Raw genomic sequence first — 16,991 nt, 5'->3', positions numbered from 1 at the left:
ATAAAATTATTTGACACCAAAAAAAAAAAATGGGAAACTTCACTAGCTCTGCTTTTAAGAACCTGTGCAATCGAGTTCTGAAATTTGGATGTTGCTATATGTCAGTTTAAAACAGACATCTTTCTAGTGATTTTATCTTAAAGCAAAATAATGAAATATGTTAAATGACATCTCTGTTCAGATTTCCTAAGAAGACCGAAACAGAAATGCAGTCCTGAAAAGATATATTCGTGTTTTTAAAATGCAAATGGGCAAAGAATAAAAAATTCATTGAACCAGAGTATTCTCACACTGCCAAACCTGGTGGTTGAAAATGTGAACAAAGCAAGTAAAGAAAATACCAGCCCCAACAAGTAATGTTTCCAAAAGTTTTGCTTTGGAAGGTAACAAATTTCCTAATCACATCATCTCCTTTCAGGCCTAGATGGAAAGATGTATCCTATCAACGTTTCTGGTCTCACTTTTACTTGGAGTATAGACATACTAGAGGGTCTCCGTGTGTGGGCAGGTAGGAGTATTCCTGTTCGACGAGAATAAAAAAAGAAAAAAAAAAAAAAAAGAGCTAAATGAACCCTGATGTCAAAACTAAATATTAATTCCACCTCCATCACTACAACTATTTTACATATGTATCAGATTAATTTAGAGCAAGAACTTTATGGGATGCTGACAGGAGAGCAGTGGTGTGGGACTGTTCCACCACGAAGAAGACAGAGAGTGCTCAGCTTTTCCTAGTCTCACAGATGACATTAATTGGTACTTAAATAGTGCTTTGTTCAGGAACATAAATATCATGAAAAAGAAAGATTTCACCATGAGAGCAATATATTTGTTGTGGCTTATGCTATCTGCAAAAAAAAAATGATGAATGCAAGCAAACATTATCCTGCTCAAACCCCTGAAGATGAGGCTAAATGATGCCCTTGGAGCTCACAGCCATTCAGTTTTTGTTAGAGGCTTGGTTTGATTTATATTCTGACTGGCAACAAAGAAAGAAGCCAGAGAGTGAGCGCTGGAACTAGAAGATAGTTAATTAATACAGTCCAGGGAGAAAATGCAGTATACCTTGTATTGATATAATTAAACCTCACTGAGCTTCTGGAAAAAAATAAATAAATAAATAAATAACCGACAAAGAACAGCTCCTTGATACTCCATGTACACATCTAAATTAAAACAGTCACAGCTGAGTTGAAAAATAGCTGCAGGTGATATATCATAGTCTTTCTTACACTATTGCCAGGGGCCAGTGGGGGCCAGCCCCCAGCACCAGGCACCTCCTGGGGGACAGGGATGAGTTGGGCCTGAGGGCAGGGGTCAGGATCAGGCCCAATGAGGGGGATAGAGGTCAGAGACAGCATATGGAAACTTATATTAAGCTTGCCATTTTTAAATTTGGTTATTAAATTGCTGTTGTCAGGTCTTGTGTTTCAGTCTCAGGTTTATTTCATTTTATTTAGCAAATCTGATCCAAGAAGTAGCACTTACACTAGGGAAAAGCAGGAAGTTTACCATTTTCTTTTTTACCTAACTCATTTCCAGACCTCCGCTGTTCAGCAATAAGGGTATGAAAAGTCATAACAGAAAGTATTTGAAATCTGCACGGTGTTTTACTGGGCTGAGGAAATTTCTTTCCTGTTTCCATTCTATCTGCAGTAAGCTGGAAAGCACCATTTGCACACAGACTCATCAGGTTTTTAATTCTTCATTTGCAGAGTGAAATCTACAAACTCACTGAACACACTGCTAATGTGCACAGATCCAAAACTTTAGGAAATAATAATAATACAAAATAATCTGTCTTACTTTTCTCATCCAAAAAAAAATAACCTTTAGCAGTGGAAAATGTATGCATAGCTGGAAAAAAAAAAAAAAAAAAAAAAAAAACACATTAATTTCCAAGTTAGATTTCTATTGACTGCTGTTCTGTGTGCTTTATATCCTTTATTAGTAAGCAAAATATACTCCAGTGTTACAACAGATGCCTGTATCACTATCCTTATTTTACTGAAGCATAACTGAGAAATTTCATAATGCAGTTTATTGCAGAGGCGGGAATAGAACCTAGTTCCTAAATCAAAATAATAAGAAAACCCACCACCAACAGTGATTATAATATAAAATAATGTAAGCCCACATGGGTGCTACAATACTGAGATCTCCCCACATGCAGGTTAATGAGCTAACTAGCAGTCTAGAGAGCAATATGCAATTTGGTGCCCTTGGTCTCACTGTCAAAAGAATATGTAATTATTCTTTGCAAAATGGGACAGCTTCAAAGACAGCAATGAAGAGCTCTTCATCTTTCCACTCAGAACCTAAATCCTTCTGGATTTGATGATTAGGGAGGGCTGGGAAAAGAAAATTGGGTCTAGATCCCATCGTATAAAAGAAGCATTTGTCCTCAGGGGCCAACGTCGTGGGTGAATACTACTATCAGTATGGTATAAAAAGGGCCTCCATCAGCACTTCTTTCTCTGGCAGTTTTCTGTTCAATATATGTCTTCTCAGAATACCTAAAAATAGGATCCTTCAGAAAACCCATGATGTTAAGGACTACGTACCTGAAATTACCAGAGCAGGTGACATGACTTCTGGAGTATTTTTTCAGGATGTGAGAAATCTGTATTCAGTTCTCTGTCTCAGATAATCCAATTTAGAAGAGTTTCTAAAGTATTATCTCCCATTTTGCTTTTCCATTTTACAAATGCACCTTTTCTTGGTGCAAGAACTAGGCATATGTGGCACCTTCTACAGATTATCACTCATTAAATATAGACTCATTTGGTTGCTCTCCAATGAGTACTTAATATTTTATACAATTTTTTATTCTGCTCAATAGGTATTTGTAGCTGGCATGCAGAGTGGTGCTAGGCACATTACAGAACCATTAGAGAGCTTGCCCTCTTGCCTAAAGGAGAGGGCAAGAGAGCAAACCACATCTGACGTGTTAGTCATGTAGATGAATGTTTTATTGGAAAATACACAAGGCATAATGGTGGTAAGGGCAGTCTAAAAATCTGATACTAAAAGAAGACATTACTGGGAAGAACTTAGCTGGTATTTGCCTGGCGGATGTTGAAAAGTTCAGAGATTCTGGACAGTTGGATACATTCCCAGAAGGTAAATCTTTCCTAAGTCATCCTATAGAGGTCAACAGAATTACTGTATCAGTTAAGCTGGGAAACAACACTTCTTCTTCAGTGTTTCCCTGGCGTAAGTATCTGGACATTATAAGCTGGATATATATATATTAAAATAAAATAAAATAAAATAAAATAAAATAAAATAAAATAAATAAAATAAAATAAAATAAAATAAAATAAAATAAAATAAAATAAAATAAAATAAAATAAAATAAAATAAAATAAAATAATAAAATAAATGAGGTTTATGGAACTACTGTTATAAAAAGAGGATTTATTCACCCCTTCAACTCTCTGGAACTACTCTGATGGCCTCAGACACCTCAGGGCTGTGTCTGATCCCAGTTCCCCTCACTTCAGGCCTGATGCTGACCTGCACCAGAGGCCAATGTCCCAGCCCTCAGCCCCTCTGTGCGCAGACATTGAGAGGCCATTGCTCCCAATTCTCCTGCAATCCCATTACCAATACATGCCTGTCCAACCTGTTCTTACAGACCGTGCTGCTGCCAGGCACAACATGCCTCTGTTGTAGAAGAGATACTCCAAAGAGGGTGGGAAAAGGAACATTTCATTTTGAGATGGGCTTTTATTTTGATAGTTTTATTTCCTTGCTGCTGTGTTATTGTAAACTACTAGAGTATTTAGACTGCAGAATTATGGCTATTTCAAATAAATCAAACATTTCCTGTGCATTTGTTGTCAGTAATGTTCCTCAAGGTCCTTTTTCTTCCTTCTTGGTCTTGATCTGCTCTTGCAAAGAAAAAACTTGTACCTATAACAGTTCTGTCTCTCCCTTTCCCCAGTTTTCTCTTCCTCCCAAGACATTTAATTTGGCTTGTCAGTAGCTTGAACAAGTAACATAATTTCTTAGCTGTAGGAAACAAATGAAAATAAATTTATTTGAAGAATTTTTCTGACTTTTTTTTTTTTCGGTATGCAGGTGAAATCCTCCTTCAACTCCAGTTTATTCTAAATAATTGGAGAATAAAAGTAGGTTCTCAGTCCAGTGTGTATTTCTGTGATACTAGTTTACTACAGGTGGACATCTTGCCCTGCTGGGTCCATTGTAAAAAAAGGTAGACCAACCCATTAATCAAAATACCAAAAATCTAGTTAGAGATACAGTTTTATAGCTCAGTGAATATACATAAAAAAATCAATGAATGCAAACTGAATTTAAAAGTGAGATGTTGGGTTGTCCCTCTAGAAGTTACAGTACAGAACTCAAACTAGTTGAAAAGAAATGGCATAATATTAAGAGTATATCTGAATTAATTCCTTTGTGCTCCTGATGTAAACTGGTTATAGCAGAAGTCTGTCAATTTTTCAGCAGCCCCCCAGACTATATTGCCTCTAGGCAGTATTGCTAGAAGTTAAGATCTCTCCCTGCTCCCATCCTGCTCCCACGACTGGTGTTCCCCTAGAGACTTTGATAGGAATGGGACAACAGTGACTGTTCTGCCTTGCTGCTGGGGAGTTTCCCTCTTTGGATCAATTCTGTATTTTAACAACCTGTTCTATTCCTTCTGCACTTTCACTCACATACAGAAGCTCAAATGGGAAAAAATAGCTTACCTAAAGGATCAAAACCTCAGAAAGCATTGAACCCTTAAATAATATGGAAGATCACAAGAAGCCCCTTCAAGTTAGAAGAATCTGCTCGTCACCTTGAATTATGTCAGCACCATCCTTCTCTTTATTCCCCTTAGAGTGTCTGGAGTCAAAGACAAAATGGCATAACAAATGACACTCTGTGGCCTGCTGCTTTCTGGCTGCCATTTGTATGTTAAATCACTAGCAGCTGTCATGATCAAAAAGAGTGGGAAAGTCGGTGTTGGAGGGGAAGCGCACACACACACAAATGAGGGCTTGATTCCTTAGGGGAGGAAAGCAATATGAAATACAGATGGAGTGTTGTAGACAATACAGGTGATGAATGAGTAACTCACAATGTTGTGAAAGGAGCGCGGGGTAAGTGCTTTATAAGCATCATTTACATATCTCAGTACTTCTGTACAAATTTGTATTGTGCATTGCCTCTCAAAAAGCAAATGGAAAATGCCTTTAAATGTCAGGTGTTTTTATTAGGATTGTTTATATGTTCTTATGCTGTACAATAGTTACTACAATTAGCAAAAGTTTGCAGTCTGAGAAGGTTACAGCTAGCCGTCATATCCGTGGCACTGTGCCACCTGCACCTTAGCAGAGTGAGCTCACTTCACTTGGGCTTCACCATGAAGGCACTTTGTGGTTCCCTTTCTTTGGATGAGCAGGAGAGGCAGAGCCCCAGAGAGCAGACCATCAGCTGGTCCTTACCTATGCTGAGGAGAGGTTCCTTCATAACTTGCAACCAAGAATAAATTAATTGTTGAATGTATTTTTAATCTGAAAATACTTTCAGATTTACTTTTTAATACTGCATCTCCGAAGCCTGATTTTAAGAATTTCTGAGCAGGTACAGTGAATTTTTCTTCCTCCCTTAGCTGCATATTTATGCAATCCATGCTGAGCACTGTTTTTCAGGTAGGAACTTATGCATGAAATAGCATTGAATTCCTCTTGTTTGCAGATTGGATACCTTTCAACCGATTGAGTCTCACCTGCTACAGCTGTTAGCACTTGACTAGAAAGTGTCTTTCCTTGATGGCCTGTCACTCTTCAAGAGAGATCCTTCCCTTTTGTTCATAATCTCTGCACAGCATTGCTTTCTCTTTGTTAGACGGATCACTTCTCCGGAATTCACAATCTTTAATAAACACATCATCAACAAAATGCTTTCATCTTTTCTTTAGATTTTGTAACATCTCTAGAAATTATTTTTCTCCTTCTGCATGCTTTGCATAAACTTGTCAGCAAATCTGTTTACATCATTCTCAAGGAGCTAAAGTTTTTACTTTTTTTTTTTTTTTTTTTAAAGCTTTGTTCTTCTCCCAGCTCAGTAACTATTCATCAGATGACTTGCAGTCTTTGGCACTGTTTTTTTAACCACTCACCATGACAATTGAATTGATCATACATATGCTCAGGGCTCAGATATCCCACTGTTATCATCAGCATAAAAGAAAAAATCTAAGATATGGGGTTTTATTATATGCAAAATACCTATAGCAGAGTTTTAAATTCAGTCTTTAGCTTTACCATTGTGTTATAGATTGACATAATCCAATATCCCCACACAAAATACTTGTTAATTGCATTATATGTTAAAATGTATATGTTAAAAGATTATACATTTCATAAGAATTCTGCTTTGTATTGCAAGTATGTCATCTGTTGATGAACAAAAATATATCAATACAGTGTATCAATATATGGATTTCTCACTCATACTTGGTTTGGGATATCAGATTTTCATTTATCTATCAGTATCTGTAAAACAAGAGCCCAGAGGAGACCCATTCATAGCCACCTGTGGTTACTCAAAATGAGTAATTGTGTCTGACATACCATTTGGGTGCTGGAGCCCTTACCTGGGACCGTACTTAGTCTTGCACCAAGGAAACCTGATGGGTTTCCTTCACATCACCACCATATGCTTGTATTAGGGAATGCACAAACACACTAATATAAGGTGGCCTTACCATACTCATCTTACAATTTAATTATGAGAGTGAAGAGCAGATCTTAAGAGTTTCAAACAGAGGATCACAAAGGAAAATACCCAACACTGAGAAGCAGGAACCTAATCTACACAGTACTGAAATTTGTTAGTACCCATCCAATGTGCGTCAGAAAGATAGCCTGCTGGCAGAGTATGAGCAGGGATGTTGAAGAAAAGTTGAATATTACAGCTTTTCTCAAAAGAAATATCAGGCCAGAATTTTACTACTTGTGTAAGATTCAGAGATCTGCCTGGGGACTCAGAGCCTTCAGAAGTAATGAAGATGAAACCCTGATTTTAAGGTGTAGCAGGCCTTTTGGAAGCTCGCAAGTTTGAACTGCGGTTTTCATGTTATAGCCCAAATCCATCCCATCCAAGATTAGATGCTGATGTCAGGTGAGCAAATTAGGATATAGCAGTAAGGTGGTAAGTAGCTCAGGGATAGAGAGAAGACTATCGGGGGTAGCTGAAATTGAAACAGCCCTGAAACAACTGCTGGAGCTGCTTACCTGGCTAAGAGGGAGCTACAGATAACTATGCTCCAAATTCTGATGCTTCATTTAAGTGCCAAAAAGTCCATAAAGTAAGTTGAAGCGTAGGAGCTCTGTCTTAAGTCCCAAGGCAGAGAGTCTTCTTCAGAGGCTGTACACTGATCAAAGAAAGCTGCATTTTTAAAACTTTGGTCAAAAAAAGTAATTATGACTGAATGGTATGTTCAGGTGCTGGAGCCCATGCCTGGGAAGCAGCATGTCCATGGTCTCTCTCCATCCATGAGCCTGGTGGGTTTCCTTCACATCGCCACTAGGCGCGCACGACACAGTGAAGTGGGGTGGCTGCACACTGGCCCATTTTGGAGAGCAGTGAAGTACATTTAATCGCCCTTTTCTCTTGGGACACACAATCCAAAACAGGTGTCAGATACTAATTAGGCAGCCAGTAGTACTTGAAACTATAACCTGTTGTGAGGCTATTAATAGTGAAGCTGGAGCTTTCTTACTAGTACTGAAATATTTATTTATTTTTATACATTTTAATTGCTGCTAACCATTATTTTAAAATACTAGACAGCAGCTAAAGTTTTAAATCAACAACACAAACTCAAATAGTTGCTGCAGTTCATTATTAGCTTGGAAGAAAACAGAGCAACGATTATTTCCCTAATTGTCCTTAAAGTCATTATTACATATGCAAGTACAATTTGGTACTCTCCAGAGTCTTTCCCTCATTACACTGTGTGATTCACTAAATTACACGATTGTGATTAGTGCGGCAATCGGTGTCCAAGTGGTATCAGGCAACTACTGGGCTCCTTTTGCGGAGGTCAATTTAATTACATTGTGCATGACAGAAACCAGGCCAACTGAGTATTGCCTTTGCCACCAGCAATTGACACCTGAGTGTTAATGAGCTGGTAATTAAGAGTTGGCACAGACAGGCACATTTTAGTGTTTGGGACTGGGATTACCATATGCTTCAATGCTTCTCTGCTAAAAGCCTGAAGTTATTCATTTTCTAAAATATACAGGATTTTTAAATAAAAGCAAATTATTGCATTTCCAAATAACAAGCAAGAAAACACTTTTAATCAGGACTGAGTGCTGACTCTCATGAACTTCTGAGAAATCCTCTTTCTACTCCTAATCTTTTTGCCAGCATTTTATTTTTTGTAATACATGTTTACCAATACATGCTCACACTAGACTTGCTTATAATCAAGGGGATGTTCTGAAGTTTATTTAAAAGTAAACAATCATTGTTATTAATTTTACCACAGTTTGGCCTAGAAAATTTAATCAGGGCTAAATCCATATTGAAAGAGCTTTCTTGCAATTTATAAATCAATCTTTCTCAAACAAGAGAATAAACAAAGTTGAAAAACAGTAACAGACGTGCATTTTATTAATAAAGCCTACACATACAGAAACGGTACTTGTATGTTTCCTGTTTTAATGTTGATTTCCCTGAGCTGTTCCAGTATCTTTGAGAGTCCTGACCATTGTAACACACTATTATTAAAATGAAATCTTGAGGTCCAGACCCTTCACAATATCGCTTTATAAAAAAATCATATATCTCCACATTTCTAAACATCCTGGATGCAAATTCTCTGATTATTGATATAATTAATGATAATGATATTGGTTTTAACATTCTGGGAAGGTTTTCTCAGACAACCAATAAATACCAGTGTTTTAAGGTCTTAGAAAAACAAAGAGTGTCTTTGTCTGCAGTATGTTACCTACATTACCTACATAGCATGAGAAGAAAGGTGAAAGGGGTGGCTGCTTTTGCAGAAGTTGCTGTGGGAGAATAAAGCAAGCTCATCTGGAGTGACTTTCCCAGGGCCTTTATGCTACTTTGGAAACAACCTCTACATACAGTCTAAATTTATGAAGAAGAAACTGAGGAAGGAGACTGAGTTTGGAGAACCAAAAAAGTGAGTGGCACAAAAGAGAGAGTATGATGACAAGCTGGAGGGGAAGACGACTGGAAAATTAGAAAGAGAGAGAAGGAAAAGGTATATGGCAGAGAAACCACCTCTGAAACATAACCACAGAAAACACAATCCCAGGAAAACTAGAAAGAGAGTATGAATCTGTATGGTAGGGAAACCACCTCTGAAACATAATGCCAGAAAAGCAGTGTTACAAGTACATGATTAAGTTGCAAATATTCCAATTTTAATTTATTGTAATTTTCCTCAAGTCCTGTAACTATATGAAGCTCAACTTTAAATTAAAGAAAAAATATATTTGTCGTAGAGATTTTAAGCCAAGTATGTAAAGCTAGTAAGGTAAATTAAAAACACTCTAATGATTTGTAGGCCTTTTAAGAAATTTGATGAGGTTAATACTCTATGTTCAGTGCAAGGAATATTATGAACCAACTGCTCTCTATGAACCAGCATATATAACATTTGTGGCTACAATTCCCGTATCTCAAATCTTAGTATATAATAGAGCAGTATGATGCAGTTAAAGCAAAACAATTTTATGTGGTTCATTATCAATTTATAGTGAAGATTTTTTATTTTTTTTTTTGGGGGGGGGGAAGAACTCTTGATAGATTTACCTATTTAAAAGACCTCCTATATCTCTTCCATGATGTGTTTAGCAAGTGATGTTTCTACAGACTGCTCCTTCCTCAAGAGCTAGCAGCAGCCCACAGGGAGGAAGGTGGGGAAACTCTCCAGCCCTTCAAAGCTCACTTAAACAAGCAAGCCTTGCAGCATGCCTTTAGGTCAATAAGGCGCAGGATAACACTCGAGGAGAGAGCAATCTTTGAAGCTGTGGGCCCCTTGTAACAGCTACATTATTTCATAGGTGAAGACTGATTCAGTACAGTGGCTTAGACAATTTTCCATTGGCTTTACAAATCCACAGACTGTTCACATCAGATGAAAAATGTATTAACTACTGAATCTAAGTTGTGGGATTTACTTCTAATTTTCTTCTTTCGAGGAGTTTGCTTTTTTTCTGCGGAATCCTCTGTAGGACATATAGCCTTTTATATGCAGATTGCTATAATTATGCTTTGAAATAGCTTTGAATTCCCAGTGGCTTAAACTGAGAACATGAAAGGGCAAATGTTACGCTGAGCTGAAGGATATGAAAGTGGCACGTACATCAATCTAAAATGAGATATAGGGACGAACAGCTCTTTACACAGGGACGCCAGCTCTTGACAGCTTATTGAAGGATCTCTGCAGCCACGGAGGCTGTCTTGGGTAGCACGAAAGCGCTGCCTGGGGATAGCTTATCAGCTTATATTTTTCTTTTTAATACCAAAAGGTGAATCAGTGCTACACACGGTGGGAGGAACAGGCTGCCGTGGAAGCTGTTATCCTCCCCACTGCTGGCCAGTACTGCCTCATGGCTCCAGAAGAGAAACACAGAAACACGATATTTGTGATATAATTAAAGTATAAAAAGGGATAGCCCCACGAGGCCCAGGGCCTGAGGCCAGGCGGTCCCCACTGTGGCTGGACAAGCCTGGTGGTAAGGGGTCAAGGACCAGCTGGGGCTCAGACATGGGCCCCTCACATCTTCTGCCAACAAAGCAGTCCCTGCCTCCTTGCTGGGTGAGATGGGGTTTGCAGGAAATTGAGGGGCCCAGTGGCCTGGCCTGCTCTGCAGGAGCAGCTCCCAGCTGCCCTACATGGCGGGCCCACATGGGGGCTGCCAGCCCGCCACCATGGCTGCACCAGCTCCTCCACACCCCTGTCCTGCCTTCACTCATCTTCATCATCACTTCACCTGCCATAAAGCCCACAGCCACGTGTTGACATTTTTATTAATTTATCTAAGATTGAGTGATCCTGCAAATGATAGTGTGGGCCTGTATTTTCCACACAACACAGTTGTCTTCCTGGCATGCCTAAGGATGAGGCAGCAGGGCAAGAGGAATGGGAAATGTACACACAACTATTCCAGGTGCCGTTATTTTACCAGCATTAAAATAAAAAAATAAATAAAAATTACATTGGAAAAGTAGTTACCGATCCATTATTGAAAAGTCATGCAATTTTTTTTTCCTGTGAATGGAAATACACCAGGTTCTTTTATATGTAAAGTGTTTTCTCATGTGTATATTTTAATGCAACCAGCTAAATTATGTGCATATATATTCCATTTTTGTTTAAAATGCATTGTCTACAGAATTGGTGGTTTTTTTTTGTTTTTTTTTTTTTCTTCCATTCATGGGCACGTAGGAGGGATTTGCATTCAGATCCTCAAAAACAACACTTGTAGGCTTTTTAAAATTAATTCATTGAGGCGTACAGAAATACAAAGTGTGGGGCTCAGCATGAACCTCCCGGGCTCTCCCTGTTTCCACCAGGCCCCCCGGGTCCTCACCCCGCTCCCGGGCAGGGAAGCAGCGGGGCCGGGAGCAGCAGGGGGGCTGCGGGAAAGCTGTAGAAGGGGGGAAATGGCTGCTGTCGAGCCAGGGCTGCTCTAACGGAGCAAAAACTCCTCTCGGGCAGATGTTGGCCATCAGCCGGTGCTGTTGCAAGGCACGGAGGGGCGGCGCGACCCGGCGGTAGGATGGGGGGGGGCGCGCTGCAGCGTGGGCTGGGCCGCAAGGGCAGAGGTGAGCTCTCAGGGCTGTTCTGCAAAAGGGTGAAAGTACGTTGAGGGGGTGTTAAATCTGGGGGTAGGAAAGGGCCAGGAAGGATTACGGCGTCCCTGTTTGATGTGTAGGGTTTTGTGAGACTCTGGAGAAGTCTAACGGGCTGCAGGTTTCAGTTTGGGACAGCGCTGCCACTGCATGTGTCTGCTGCAGGTGAGTGGGACCTGTCTTTGCCACTGAAGCCTTTGGCTTTTACACAAGGTGGCTTTGAAATAAAAATAGGTTAGACAGTAAAAATAGTTAGTCTGGCCTAATGCATGTTGGTCAGGGCAAACTGCTTCAGCTGGGCTCAAAATAAGGTGCTGAAAATAAGGTGTTGGAGGGAGCCTCTCAGGGGGCTGTAAGAGCAGATTAGCTAATATACTCTAAAGGCCTCAAGGAAAACCCTCTCCTTAGGAGTGAGTAAAAATTAAAAAAAAAAAAAACGAAAACAAAACAAACCAAAAAACAAAACAAACAAAACAGATGATGAGGTACTATAATAAGGGGCAGGGGATGGGCTTGGAGTGCTGTAGGGCTATGTTTCTGAATGTTACTGTAGATGCATTTACCTTCAAGCCTGTATCGGGAATTGGACCTCAGTGCTTTTTTTTTTTTTTGGTTGATTGGCAGAAACCAACCTCTGTGCTCTTCTTATTGATATTACTCTGAAAATAGAGGCATAATAAATAATGAAGTAGAGCTGAGTAAAAAAAAAAATACCTACTTTGGAGGTAATACTTTCTGAATCTTGAAATTATTTATGTATACTGATGAAAGCTTTTTTTTTTTTCTTTTTAAGAGTGAAACAATGGTAGATTTACTTTGACAAAGCACAGAATGAAGCCATTTCAGAACCATGCTCTGCACCAGCCAAGTGGCGGGGGCAGCTGTATGCCAATTCAGTAAATATTCCTCATGCCTCCTCCCCCCCCCTCTTTTTTCCATTCCACCTCCATAAAAAACCTCTATCTTGATCTAGCTAGCCAGTTTGAAAACTAATGGATAGGCCAGCTGAAAACCTTAATTTTCCTTCAATATGTGAAAATGGACTATTTGTGTTCAGATGTTGTAAAGGGGGAAAAAAAAAAAAAGAGAAAACTATATGTATATTAGCACTTGGTTACATAATAGCTGGATGTGTTTAACAGTAACTGGATTTTCTGTTAGTTTTGTATAGCTTGAAGAGAATTGTAGTAGTTATGGATGTTTGAGAGGTTTAGAAATGTTACAAATATTCAGAATGCTGCTCTATGATAGATATGCTATGTAGAGTAGCTCACCAAACTTTTTTGATTGCACACTCCTATCATTAAAAACGTTTTGAGCACAAACTTCCAATATTTGTATACCTATTTATAAGCTACATACTAGTGTGTTATGTACATTATAAAAAATAGGAAGAAGATGAGATAATAGTGCAATAAACACTACTTACTTCATTTAGTAATGGTTCAAAAATATCTTTCTGCTGCATCCTGGTGGATTGTCTTGCCTGCTCCCAGGGGTGTGCACAACCCACTTTGGAGACCACTGGTTTAGAGCATCTTTATAGTTTACTGACTAAAGAAACCAACTCTGGCAGTATGGTAAAAGTCAGTAAGTGATAATGTCACTTGCTTCAAGTGGTTTTAGTAATGTAGGGTTCATTGTTCTATTTCAAACATCCTCTTTTTCCTTCATCCTTTCTCTGTATTCAAATTCTTCACTAGGTTATCAGCTTCATGAGGTTAAGTATCCTAATTCAAATACCCTGGCAGTGAGAACTGAATTTGGCTCAGCTGTGGAAATACTTAATGAACTTAGTTATACCCTTTCCTATGATTGTTATCTTGCAACTGCTTCCAGAGTTCAAGTTCTATGAAGGCTGAGAAAGTTTTAATGAAGTTCTTAAATAGCAGCAGTAGCTGAAAACTTGGATATTTAAAGCTTTTGACAGGATCTGGAGATCAAGACCTATTAACTTACGGGAAATCAGACACAAATTTGTATATTGAAGTTCATGCATATGTTCCACTGTCTTTTTTATGTGGTAGTTCGTTTCTCAACTGAAAGCTTTTTCAGCAGTAGAAAAAAAGTGATGAGAACGTCAGTTTGAACAATTCATTTTCTTTTCTATAACGGCCAAATTTCAGGCAGTGGGAAGCAAGAGGGAACTTAATGAGAAGTCTGATTTAGCTGATAAGATCTTCTATCTTAAAAATTACTTGGTGTAGGCAGTGGGATTGTCTTTTGCTTTTAGTGAAGGAAATTATTTAAAAAACAAAAGTTGTCCTTAGTCCACATCTTCAGAAAATTACATGAAAATCCTCAAGAAAATGAGAAAGCAGCAGGACATATATTCTCATTCTGAAAGTGAGTCCTTGCTCTCAACAGGCAGGCATGCAATAACTTTGTATACCCTATTGCATGAAGATGATACGTTTATCAGTGTTTAGGAATAATGACATGTTCATCAGCTTACTGGTCCTGTAACCTCAATTTATCCAGTGTCTGATGTGTACTTCAAATGGCTAAACTCAAAAAAAGCGGAGATAATGCATACCCACTCCTTAATGCAGCGCAGTGTGGGAAGTCCTTGAGCTAGCTGGGATGAGAGAGGTGCAGATGCCTCCAATGTTAAGTCCTTCCTCAGTAAGTAGTGTTCTCTGTTCATGTTTACTTGAATATATCACTGCAGAATATGTATGTGTCAATGTGTATGTGAATCATATTTTGGGGTTCATAGTTTAACTTTTATTCATTACATAGGAAACCTGGAAAACAAAGTTCTGATTTGGGCAATTATATCACAAACTGGCATCAGGAGTTCAGACAGTGTTTTAGACTGTGAGAGGCTAAATATTCAAAGTGCAGTTTAAGTAAGAACTCAGAGGTAACATGTTCAGGGTGGCGTGGTGTGTTTAGCTGATCAGGTGAGCCGAACAGTCTATGTTATGTTAAGTTGTGGCTGGACAGGAAAGAGGAACAGTTCCAGTATCCTGGCTGCTGCGGTACTCCTTGTTATGTTTAACTTCCACTGGAAAGGAAAAGAGGCAGAAGTTGCTTTCCTAGCGTGCGCACGCTGGGGAAGGTTCTAGAGATCACAATGAAGTGGTGAACCAGTGCGATGTGCACCAAGGAGAAAACCTGCTTTCAGCAGGGAAAAGCTGGCCAAGCCAGACTTCAGGAGTGATGAAAGATCTCACAGAGACCCAAGAGAGGGTTGTCTGATGTTTGCTCAACCTGGGGAAATGCTGAAAGCTGTTGGACTGGCAGCCAGGACTGGGAGGGACCCCTTCCAGTATTTCAGAGATGTGAGAAGTAGGAGGGTGAGGTCTGTCCTCCATTACCAGATTTTATTTTATTTTTTTTTAATCTGATCACCCACAGGTTTTAAGATTTTTCTGTTTATGTGCATTTTGCAAAATGATGTCGTAGAGAATTCTAATAAAACACTGTCTGAGACTATAAGCCTGTTCTCTTTGAAGAAGAGGCATAAAAAGATTAGTCAGTCACCCTTCCAAGTCTTGTTGAGCTGAAGTCTCAGTATGGTTCTGAACTTTGTTTCAACCTGAACTCCTTCATTTAAAGTAGTAATAGAGAATAACTTTGAGTGGAGAAGAGGCAGAAGACAGTTTCTTTGAATACGAAATATCAACTTTTGAACTTCAAAGTTGCAAATGCTTGACCATTTAGTTCTTGGTACAGGGTTTTTGTGTTGTCTTCTGATGCATAGAAATCTTTTTTTCTTTAGCTAAGAATGTGTAGAGTTGTCTCTTCCAAATCAGTCTATTTAATTCATAGAGGGTAAGGTGTCTGAACTTGTCTGATCAAAGTAACCTCACTCAATTTGAAATAAATTGTATTCCATACTGCTGTTTTTATAGTGCCTGGTTATTGTTGCATACAATAAAAACACTGTCTGGAAGTCTTTTTCTGTGAATGCTCCTTTAATCATACTGAGGAGAAAGTAATTCTTCCAATACCCCTTTTGCCTAAGGTATATATTTTGTATATTTGCAAATGTAATATTTATATTACAAACAAACATGCCTTTGGAAGATTCAAGAAGTGATTTAGTGATTACAACTCTTATCTCCCTTCAGATTGTTGAGACTGCTTTATTTTAGATTCATTTGGTGGATGATATACAGGTGGTTGTGTAGGTTGCATCTCACTATACAGTAATTTATTTCTTTGAAAACCCATGCTTAAGAAATGGCCATGAAGAAAAGAAGGTAGATGCTAAGACTTAAAACTCACAATTAATTGTCCTTTTACAAGAAACTAAACTAAGAGAGCTGGTAAGGACCTCTTGCAGCGTAATGTCTGTGGGTATGAACACCAGTGGTTTGAGTCCTGGGGAATGCCGGTAATCTGCCTGCATCAGAAACAGTGGGGCCAGCAGGACTAGGGACGTGATTGTATGTGGCACTGGACTAGGGACCCTTGTATGTGGCACTGGGGAGACCACATCTCAAATACTGTATTCAGTTTTGGGCTCCTCACAATATCCTCAGGAAGGATATTGAGTTGCTTGAGCATGTGCACAGAAGAGCAATAGAGCTGGTGAAGGGACTAAAAAACAAGACTTATGAGGAACAGCTGAGGGAGCTGGGGGTGGTTGGTCTGGAGAAGAGGAGGCTCAGGGGAGACCTCGTTGCTCTCTCCCAACTACCTGCAAGGAGGTTCCAGCAGGGAGGGTGTTGGTCTCTGTTCTTGTGTGACAAGCTTCTGTAAAGAAACAGTCCAAAATTGCTCCAGGGAGGTTTAGATTGGATATCTGGAGAACTTATTCATGAAAAGGGTAGACAAGCATTGGAACAGGCTGCCCTGGGAAGTAGTAGAGTCCCCATCCTTGGATGTATTTGAAACGTGTGGACATGGCACTAGGGGATGTGGTTTAATGATGGGACTCAGTAGGTCAGGTTGATAGTTGAACTTAGTGATCTTGCAGGTGTTTTGCAGACAAAATGATTCTGTGATTCTAATTAATTTCATAACAAGTCACTGATCAACTTTCAGACCTTGTCCCAATGTCTCAAACATTCCTAAAGTTTAGGATGCTGGCCTATAGCACATGCTGTGCTGTTCATCCCTTGACCTTTCCGTTTCTTGCAGATGCTATAGTATAAATCAGAAGAGGTTGGATT

The 16,991-nt window shown here is 39.2% G+C and overlaps 2 long non-coding RNA genes across 3 annotated transcripts in view; one reads left to right on the top strand and one right to left on the bottom strand.

The window, feature by feature from the left end:
* Positions 1–8,323: 8,323 nt before the first annotated feature.
* On the bottom strand, positions 8,324–14,249 carry LOC110352263 (uncharacterized). Its single transcript, XR_002400947.4, has 3 exons — positions 13,295–14,249; positions 12,429–12,524; positions 8,324–11,857 (listed from the first exon to the last, which is right to left on the bottom strand). It is a non-coding gene; the product is annotated as an uncharacterized lncRNA (long non-coding RNA).
* The window catches only part of LOC119716786 (uncharacterized), a 163,359-nt gene continuing 158,206 nt past the window's right edge, over positions 11,839–16,991 (top strand). For both annotated transcript variants that reach the window (XR_005265426.2, XR_005265425.2), the window contains exon 1: positions 11,839–12,030. This is a non-coding gene — a long non-coding RNA (uncharacterized lncRNA). The remainder of the gene's footprint in view (positions 12,031–16,991) is intronic.

The sequence above is a fragment of the Anas platyrhynchos genome, chromosome 4 (genome assembly GCF_047663525.1).
Source record: "Anas platyrhynchos isolate ZD024472 breed Pekin duck chromosome 4, IASCAAS_PekinDuck_T2T, whole genome shotgun sequence".
NCBI classification, from domain to species: Eukaryota; Metazoa; Chordata; class Aves; order Anseriformes; family Anatidae; genus Anas; species Anas platyrhynchos.
Note: the sequence above shows the minus strand (reverse complement) of the source record. Positions and strands in the feature narration are given on the sequence as shown.